The sequence below is a fragment of the Odocoileus virginianus genome, chromosome 13 (genome assembly GCF_023699985.2).
Source record: "Odocoileus virginianus isolate 20LAN1187 ecotype Illinois chromosome 13, Ovbor_1.2, whole genome shotgun sequence".
Lineage (NCBI taxonomy): Eukaryota > Metazoa > Chordata > Mammalia > Artiodactyla > Cervidae > Odocoileus > Odocoileus virginianus.
This window is the reverse complement of record NC_069686.1, coordinates 50574148-50581377: the sequence shown is the minus strand read 5'-3', so window position 1 is coordinate 50581377 and position 7230 is coordinate 50574148. Positions and strand designations below refer to the sequence as shown.

The 7230-nt window shown below is 44.2% G+C and overlaps 1 protein-coding gene across 1 annotated transcript in view; it reads left to right on the top strand.

Moving 5' to 3' along the window:
* The first annotated feature begins 272 nt into the window (after nucleotides 1-272).
* Nucleotides 273-7230, top strand: part of THSD7B (thrombospondin type 1 domain containing 7B) — a 970494-nt gene continuing 963536 nt past the window's right edge. Inside the window, exon 1 of the mRNA XM_070476270.1 lies at nucleotides 273-522. The gene's annotated coding sequence lies outside the window, so the exon portion shown is untranslated. The remainder of the gene's footprint in view (nucleotides 523-7230) is intronic.

The following is a 7230-nucleotide window of genomic DNA, read 5'->3' as shown; positions in this document are numbered from 1 at the left end:
GGTACCCCGAGCTCAGGCTGGTTGGGGAGCCCCTTCATCCGGCCCACGCCTGCACCCTGAAGCTTCAAAGTTGCAGAAAACAGTCTTGAGGAGCAGAGGCTGGAGCTTGAGGCCGGTGCGCGTTGGCTCTCATGGGGGAGGGGGCCGGGTGGGGGGTCGGTTGAGCGCGCCGCCGGGAAAAGGGAGGAGGAGATTGTGGCGGGGAGAAGGAAGAAGGGAGGGGAGGCGGGGAGCAGCTGCTGGGGGCGGCGAGGCGCAAGGTGGCTCCCAGTGGCCCGAGCCCCGCGTTCCCGGGGATGCGCCAGGCAGCCAATGGCAGCGCAGAGGTGTACAGCAGATGGCGTCCGACTGCGCCGTTCCTTCCTCCTCCTCTTCCTTCAGTGCTGAGGAGCCAGAGTCGCCGCCGGGTTGCCAGACGCTGGAATGGGTGGTCTCCCGATACGCACCACCATCTTTTTTGCACTCAGAAAGCTCGGGACTCAGCAGCTCCCAGAGGCTGCGGCAGCGGCACGGGCGAGGCGGGTGAGTACCACCGCGCTGCGCTGCGCCCCAAGCCAGGGATGCCGGGCACCCGGTTGGTGAGGTGACCGGGGTGGAGGGGGGCGCGCCCCGGGTACAGACTTTTTTTTTTTTTTTTTTTACCCTGGGCAGCCTCCTTCTCTCCTCCTGGCAATACACTGGAACTTGCAAGCGGAGCTTCCCGGACACCTCTGGCTTGAGGCCGCTTGAGAAAGGGCGGGCTGCCAGGGGCGCAGCGTGCGGAGACCCCTGGGCTGGGAAGGCGGAGGTACCCTACCCACGATGGGCACAGACCTCAGGTCACCGGACTGAGCTCTGGGAGTGGGACGGCAAGAGCTCTGCCCCCTACCCTTCCAGCTTGCTTTGGGGGTGCTGATGAAGGAAGCCAGGGTTCTCCCATCCTGAGCGCAGAGCCTCGAAGCCCAGGATCAGAAAGCACAGAGTTCTGCGGCTTTGCAAACAGGTTGACTGAGAGTTCCCTTTCCATAGTTCTGACTGGGAAATCTGTGCGTGGGCGTTCAGTGCCCCGAGAGGATAGCCGAGCAAGCCAAGAAGTTTGCAGCGTCTTCTGATTTATCAGTGGAGTGTAGGGAAGCTGCAGCAACAGTTTATACTTCCAGTGTCCCTGCGAGGGGCGAGCTGGGGAGAATGGGTCTTGTGGGTCTGGTGTTACATCACTCTTTATGAAGGGAGACCTGAGAACGGTGCTTGAGAGTAAGGGACAAGGAGGAGAACACGGGTAATCTCTAAAGCATCACCCATATGCTCCTGTCACCTCTCCTTCCTAACACCTCCAGTAGTATGAAAGTTATTTGAATATGCAGATGAACCCACCCTCCCGTTTGTGCAGTCCACATAGTAAGACTCATGAACTCGGAAAGCTTGGGGGGCGGGGGTGTTTGGAGAGGAAGTGTTCAGCTCTCTCAATCTCTTAGATCAAGGGAAACAACTATTTCTGGGAAGGGCGGGTGGTACTTTTTCTTGGAATTATTCTAGGCTTTCCTCAAGAGCTATAACAATTCAGTGATCTTTGGTCAAGGGGAAATTGACCAAGATCATGTTACATTGACCTCTTCTATGGGAGATGCCGGGGTTATTTGGCGCTCTGTTCATTGTCAGGGTGATCTGCTGGTAGATTACGGTTTCCCACCTTTACCGTGCATCTGTGCTCTTGTAAATGACAAGCTGGCTGGAGGAGCCTTCTTGGTGTTTTTCGAGAGGGCATCTGTGGGTGCCGTGTTATCATGAAAATGGTAACCCATGTAGGCAGGATGCATGCTGGCATGGTTGTGGAGTGTCTCTGTGTGTGTAGGTGTGTGCATATGTGCATCTGGAGTTTCTTTTGCCAGGCAATCTTTGGGTGTCAAAGTGGTATGCTTCCCTCCCAGGACAGTAATGGTTTCTTGGGTAACTGGGAGGTAGTGATCTCCAGGGAGGCTCCTTTATATTCTGGACTATATTATAGCTGTTGGTTAAGACTTCTTGAAAGCAACTTAGGATGTTCCTAAACAAATCAAGAAGTCCTATCCAGTGGTAAGGGAAGAGTCTCCTGTATTTGTGGTTTGAAAGCTATATAAAGTATGTGTCTTGAGGCTTCACTTTGATGCACTGCTATTTTTAATCTTGATACCATTAATATCAGGGGCCTTCTTTTAAAACTTCATGTGGCCACTTCTCTGCTTTCTGTGGGTAGAGGAGCCAACTGAATAGATTGGAAGATGCCTGGAATTGGCTTCTTACTACGCCTGGACATTGTGGATGTATTTTTCACCCGCCTGCTGGGAGTTGGGGACTGGAAACTCTTCTGCATTTAAATTTAAGTGAAAAATAATTTTGAAGATAATTCTCTTGACCCTCTAACAACATATACAGATAAAATTGTTGACTTAGAAAATGTGGGAGAGTCTTGTTTTTTAACACAAACATTTTCAGCAGTTGTGAACACCTGCAAACTATTCAGGGTTCTGAAGATTTACAGTTAAGCCATGGTGAGGACTTGGACATATATGGTCCAGCAAAGGTCTGCCAATGGCTGATAGACCTTCAAAGTCCATTTCAATGGTTCAGAACAAGTGGGCTTACTTTATATCTACTCTAATATTTAAATTCATACTTGAAATATTATCTTTATAGTGTTTCATAATCCTCAACACTCACCCTCATTATTTTTTAAAGGTATTTTGTAGTTTATTTGTTCAATGCTTATGTTTAGTAGACTAAAGTTTAGTATGCCCAGGTGGTGCTAGTGGTAAAGAACCTGCCTGCCAATGCAGGAGACATAAGAGATGCAGGTCCAATCCTTGGGTCAGGAAGATCCCCTGGAGGAGGGCATGGCAACCGACTCCAGTAATCCTGCCTTGAGAATCCCATGAACAGAGGAGCCTGGTGGGCTACAGTCCATAGAGTAGCAAAGAGTTGGACACAAACTGAAACGACTCAGCACTGCACGTCTCATTAAAGCGGGACCATGTATCTTTTGCCTATTTTCGTATTTTCAGTACCTAGCAGGACCTAGGTATGTCTGTGTTTATGTGTGCTTAGGTGATCGGTCATGTTCAACTTTTTTTTTTTATGTTCAACTCTTTATGACCATGTGAACTGTAGCCCACCAGGCTCCTCTGTCCATGGGATTCTCTAGGCAAGAATACTGGAGTGGGTAGCCATTCCCTTCTCCAGGTGACCCAGGGGCCGAAGCCTAGTCTCCTGCATTGCAGTGGATTCTTCACCATCGGAACCACTAGGGCAGCCCCAGCCCCATTATTTTTAGTGAAAGTTGTTTCTTGTTAACTAGTTGAAGAGCTAAGAAACAGATTTAGATGGGCAGACAATAATTGCTGATGATAAAAGCAGCATAAACACAGTCTCCAATTTTGAGGATTGACATTAATAAATTGGCAGCTGAAGATGCCTTTCTGTTCTGTGCTGAGTGTGCCTTTTGAAAGAAAGAAGGTAAAGAATTAGAGAAAAATGATACTGCTAAAATGTACTTCATGAGAAAGCCTATTAAGGACCTCATCTACTTGCTTCAGATCGTGTTTCTGAAGGAACTCTTTTATTAATATCTGCTTAAAAAACTTTGTCCTTAAATAATAGACTGAATAAGCAGGATAAAAAGATAGGAACTAAGAGAGTGAAAGAGGAGTGTCCAAACAAACAAAAATTTCCAAGACATGTAAGTCATTTTAATTATATTTCACAAACTGAAGCGGAAGTCATTTGATTCCTTCAAAGAAAATATCTTTCCCAAACTGCAATTTTGCTGTTCTGCACACCTTTATAAAGATTAGGCATGAAAGTAATAACATCATTTCAAAAGTTTGAATAGAATGATGAAAAATAGTTGACTGGTCCTATTAAGAGTCAGAATGACAAATGATACAATATGTTAAGTGCACGATCAAGATGAACAGATTAAAAGATTCTAAGTAGTGACAACTATACTATTAATACTTGGTAGAGAAAAGCGCAACACCATTGACAGCTTCACTCCAGAGACACTCTCCAGGTGAAGTATAAAAAAATGGATCTTTGACTAAATAGAGGGTAATACAGTATCCAAAACTATTTACATGAGCTACTTAGATATCTTGTTAGATTTTTTGGATATGAATTGCATATAAGTGCTTTATATTTTTAAAAGAAGACATTTTCCCAGATTATAGCTATAAAAGCAGCAGCCGCATTCCCTTTAACACCAGGCAGCTTCCCAAATATAACACAGGTCCTTAATTTAGTGCTGTTAACAGGATTATATCTAAGTGATAATTAACACGTTAAACCTGTGAAAGTAGAGGATTTTCAACTCTACTTTTAATTCTAGAAATTGAGAGTTCAAGTGGGATTAGTGTTTTTGCACCTGTGAAGTCTGTGGCAGCCTTGCTCCAAGACGATAAATATTGTATTCACCCTTTAGAGTTTCTCATTTGTTGGGATTATTTTGTTGATGTTTTGACTAGCATTTTCATGGATGGTTATTCATAAGAGCTAACAGTAGCTATTGATGAAAGCAAGCCAAAGAGGATTAGGTGCATTTCCCTTCAGCTTGTATGTAGCTTTTGACAGAGGAGGAAATAGAGATCACAGTCCTTGAATCCTAGGATTGCACTTGAATTTGGAGCCATGTTGCCTGGAGCCAGCCAGGTAAATAAAATATAGATACTTAGTTATTTTCATCCATTGTAATCCACCGATGATTAGTTATGAGCATTGTCTAGCAACTAGATCAAGCAATTCGTTTGAAGGGGAAAATAGAATATTAGTGAAATCCAGTTACTTCATGTCTTTTTTTTTTTATGGGTATACTATTTTATTAATGTTCAAACTTCACCAAGAGTTCAAGTATATGCTAGCCTTATGTTCAGACTGTTGAATGAAGACTAAAAATGGACAAAGCTTTAAGGGTGCAGTGTATTGAAGACTGCACAATATATTAACTAGACAACCTAGGGGGTTGTGTAACTATGTATTTAGGAGCACAAGTATAGGAAGAAGCCCTGGAATTTGAGGAAAAACCTGCCATTCAGGATTGAACAGAGGTCTTTGGTTGCTGACAGTCTCCCCTTGACTTTAGACTTGAGACCCCCGTCTGTCAGTGTAAAAAAACCACTGAACTCAGGACAAACAATAACACGATAGATTGCCCAGAGCCAGTTTGTATTCTGGGGGCCCTGGGTTGGCTGGAGGTTGGGATATGTTCCAGCCAGAAGTCCAGGACCTGTAGAAAGCAGCCATCTACTGAAAATCATCCATTTCAAACAAATTCCTGAGATGCTTTTCCCAAACCAGGGTATTTCATGTCCTTTGGTCGACTTCTGAAGCCAATCCTAGAGATGCTGGAGAATAGAGTTTCTTTGGTGGCCAGGACTCAGGCTTACTGAAGGGATGGAGGAGTCAACCCAGTTTCAGTTTGTAAGCCAAGCAATTAAGTCATCCAGCACATAGAAGAACTACTGTATTTCAAGAGTAATTGTGTGCTTTTGTGATTAAAAAAAATAATAATAACAACACCAACACAGCACCTTTAAAACTTCATCTCACTTTTGGTCATTAGCTTATTTCACATGTTTTTTTTTTTTTTTCTTTTTCCTGTGATGTGGGAGTCTGTAGACTTTTTTGAAATTTAAAAAAAGGGGGTCTTCCCATCAGAAAAGGTTGGACTTTGACTTAGATGTGAGGATTGGTGAGAATGAAGAGATGTCCCCTACATCATCAAGGCTGTCATTGTTGAACTTCGGTATTTTGCATCAAGGGACATGATGCCTTCTTTTGATTTTGCCTCTCTAGGCATGTTTTAATTATGAGCCTCTTGTAATTAAATATGCTGCAGCTAAAAACAGAATCCTGAGTAACTAATGCATAAATGATCCTTCCATGCCTTCACTGGAAAGCAGCTCTTTGCTGTGTCCTACCACTCGTCTGCATGAGGGTTGGCTGCAGATTTGTGCCCTAGTGTTTTGTTATTGAACAACTCATTATTTCTGGAAGAATTACAATGTTGGGAAAAGCTCTTAACTTCATGGTAGTCAGGCACCACTGCCTTGGTCTTAAACTGTAGTTTTGGAGTGATGCAGGTTTGAATTTAGGTTTCTTTCAGGTGGTTATTTTGAAAACTATACCATGTAATACACATAAATGAAAGATTTTAATTATAGTAAGACTAAAGCTTGCAGTAATCTCTGCTTGTAGAGTTGGCTCCTGGGCACTCCTCTGTTGATTTCTGCCTTGCTTGCTTATGTTAGACACCTTCCAGGTGATGTGGCCACTGATATAGTCTTGCATGTGCATGCGTGTATTGCTTCAATCGTGTCCGACTCTTTGTGACCCTGTGGACTATAGCCTGTCAGGCTCCTCTATCCATGGATTCTCCAGGCAAGAATACTGAAGTGGGTTGCCGTGCCCTCCTTCGGGGGATCTTCCTGACCCAGGGATTGAACCTGTGTCTCTTACGTCTCCCTCACTGGCAGATGGGTTCTTTACCACTAGCGCCACCTGAGAAGAACCTGATACAGCCTTACTGGTTGTAAAAAATATTGAAATCTCTACCAGTAGGGAAACAGGTGTTGTTCTAAGCCCTCTGAGGACCCTATTACCACCTCGGTCCTGTGGCTATTCCCCTGACATCTCTTAGATCATCTCTTATTACAGCAACTCAGATAGGTACTACTTGGTATGGCAGGAGGGCCTGGGGACCCACCCCAGGGGTATTGCTAGAATATGTTCTGGTTGGTTGGCACTTGAAGCTCTGCCACTTGGTAACTATTTCTGGTATCATCCCTTGATATTTTTTACTCATGACATAAATCAATGCAGCCATTGGTATTAAGTAGCTGAACATGAAATCCATTTTAAGTTTTTATTTTTTAAATCTCTGACATTTATATCTGTTAAGAACATTTAGCTATTATTATCTGCATATACTTATGTGAACAAAGAGCCCAGAGTACCTAGACCACTTTTAGTTGAGCTATCAATTTCTATAAAGCCACTCTGTTGTCCTGTTGTGAAAATCACTCAGTCATGTCTGACTCTTTGTGACCCCATGGACTATAACCTGCCAGGCTCCTCTGTCCATGGGATTCTCCAGGCAAAAATACTAGAGTGGGTTGCCATGCCCTTCTCCAGAGGATATTTCTTGACCCAGTGAACAAACCCAGGTCTCCTGCATTGCAGGCAGATTCTTTACATCTGTGCCACTAGGAAGCCCCATAAAAC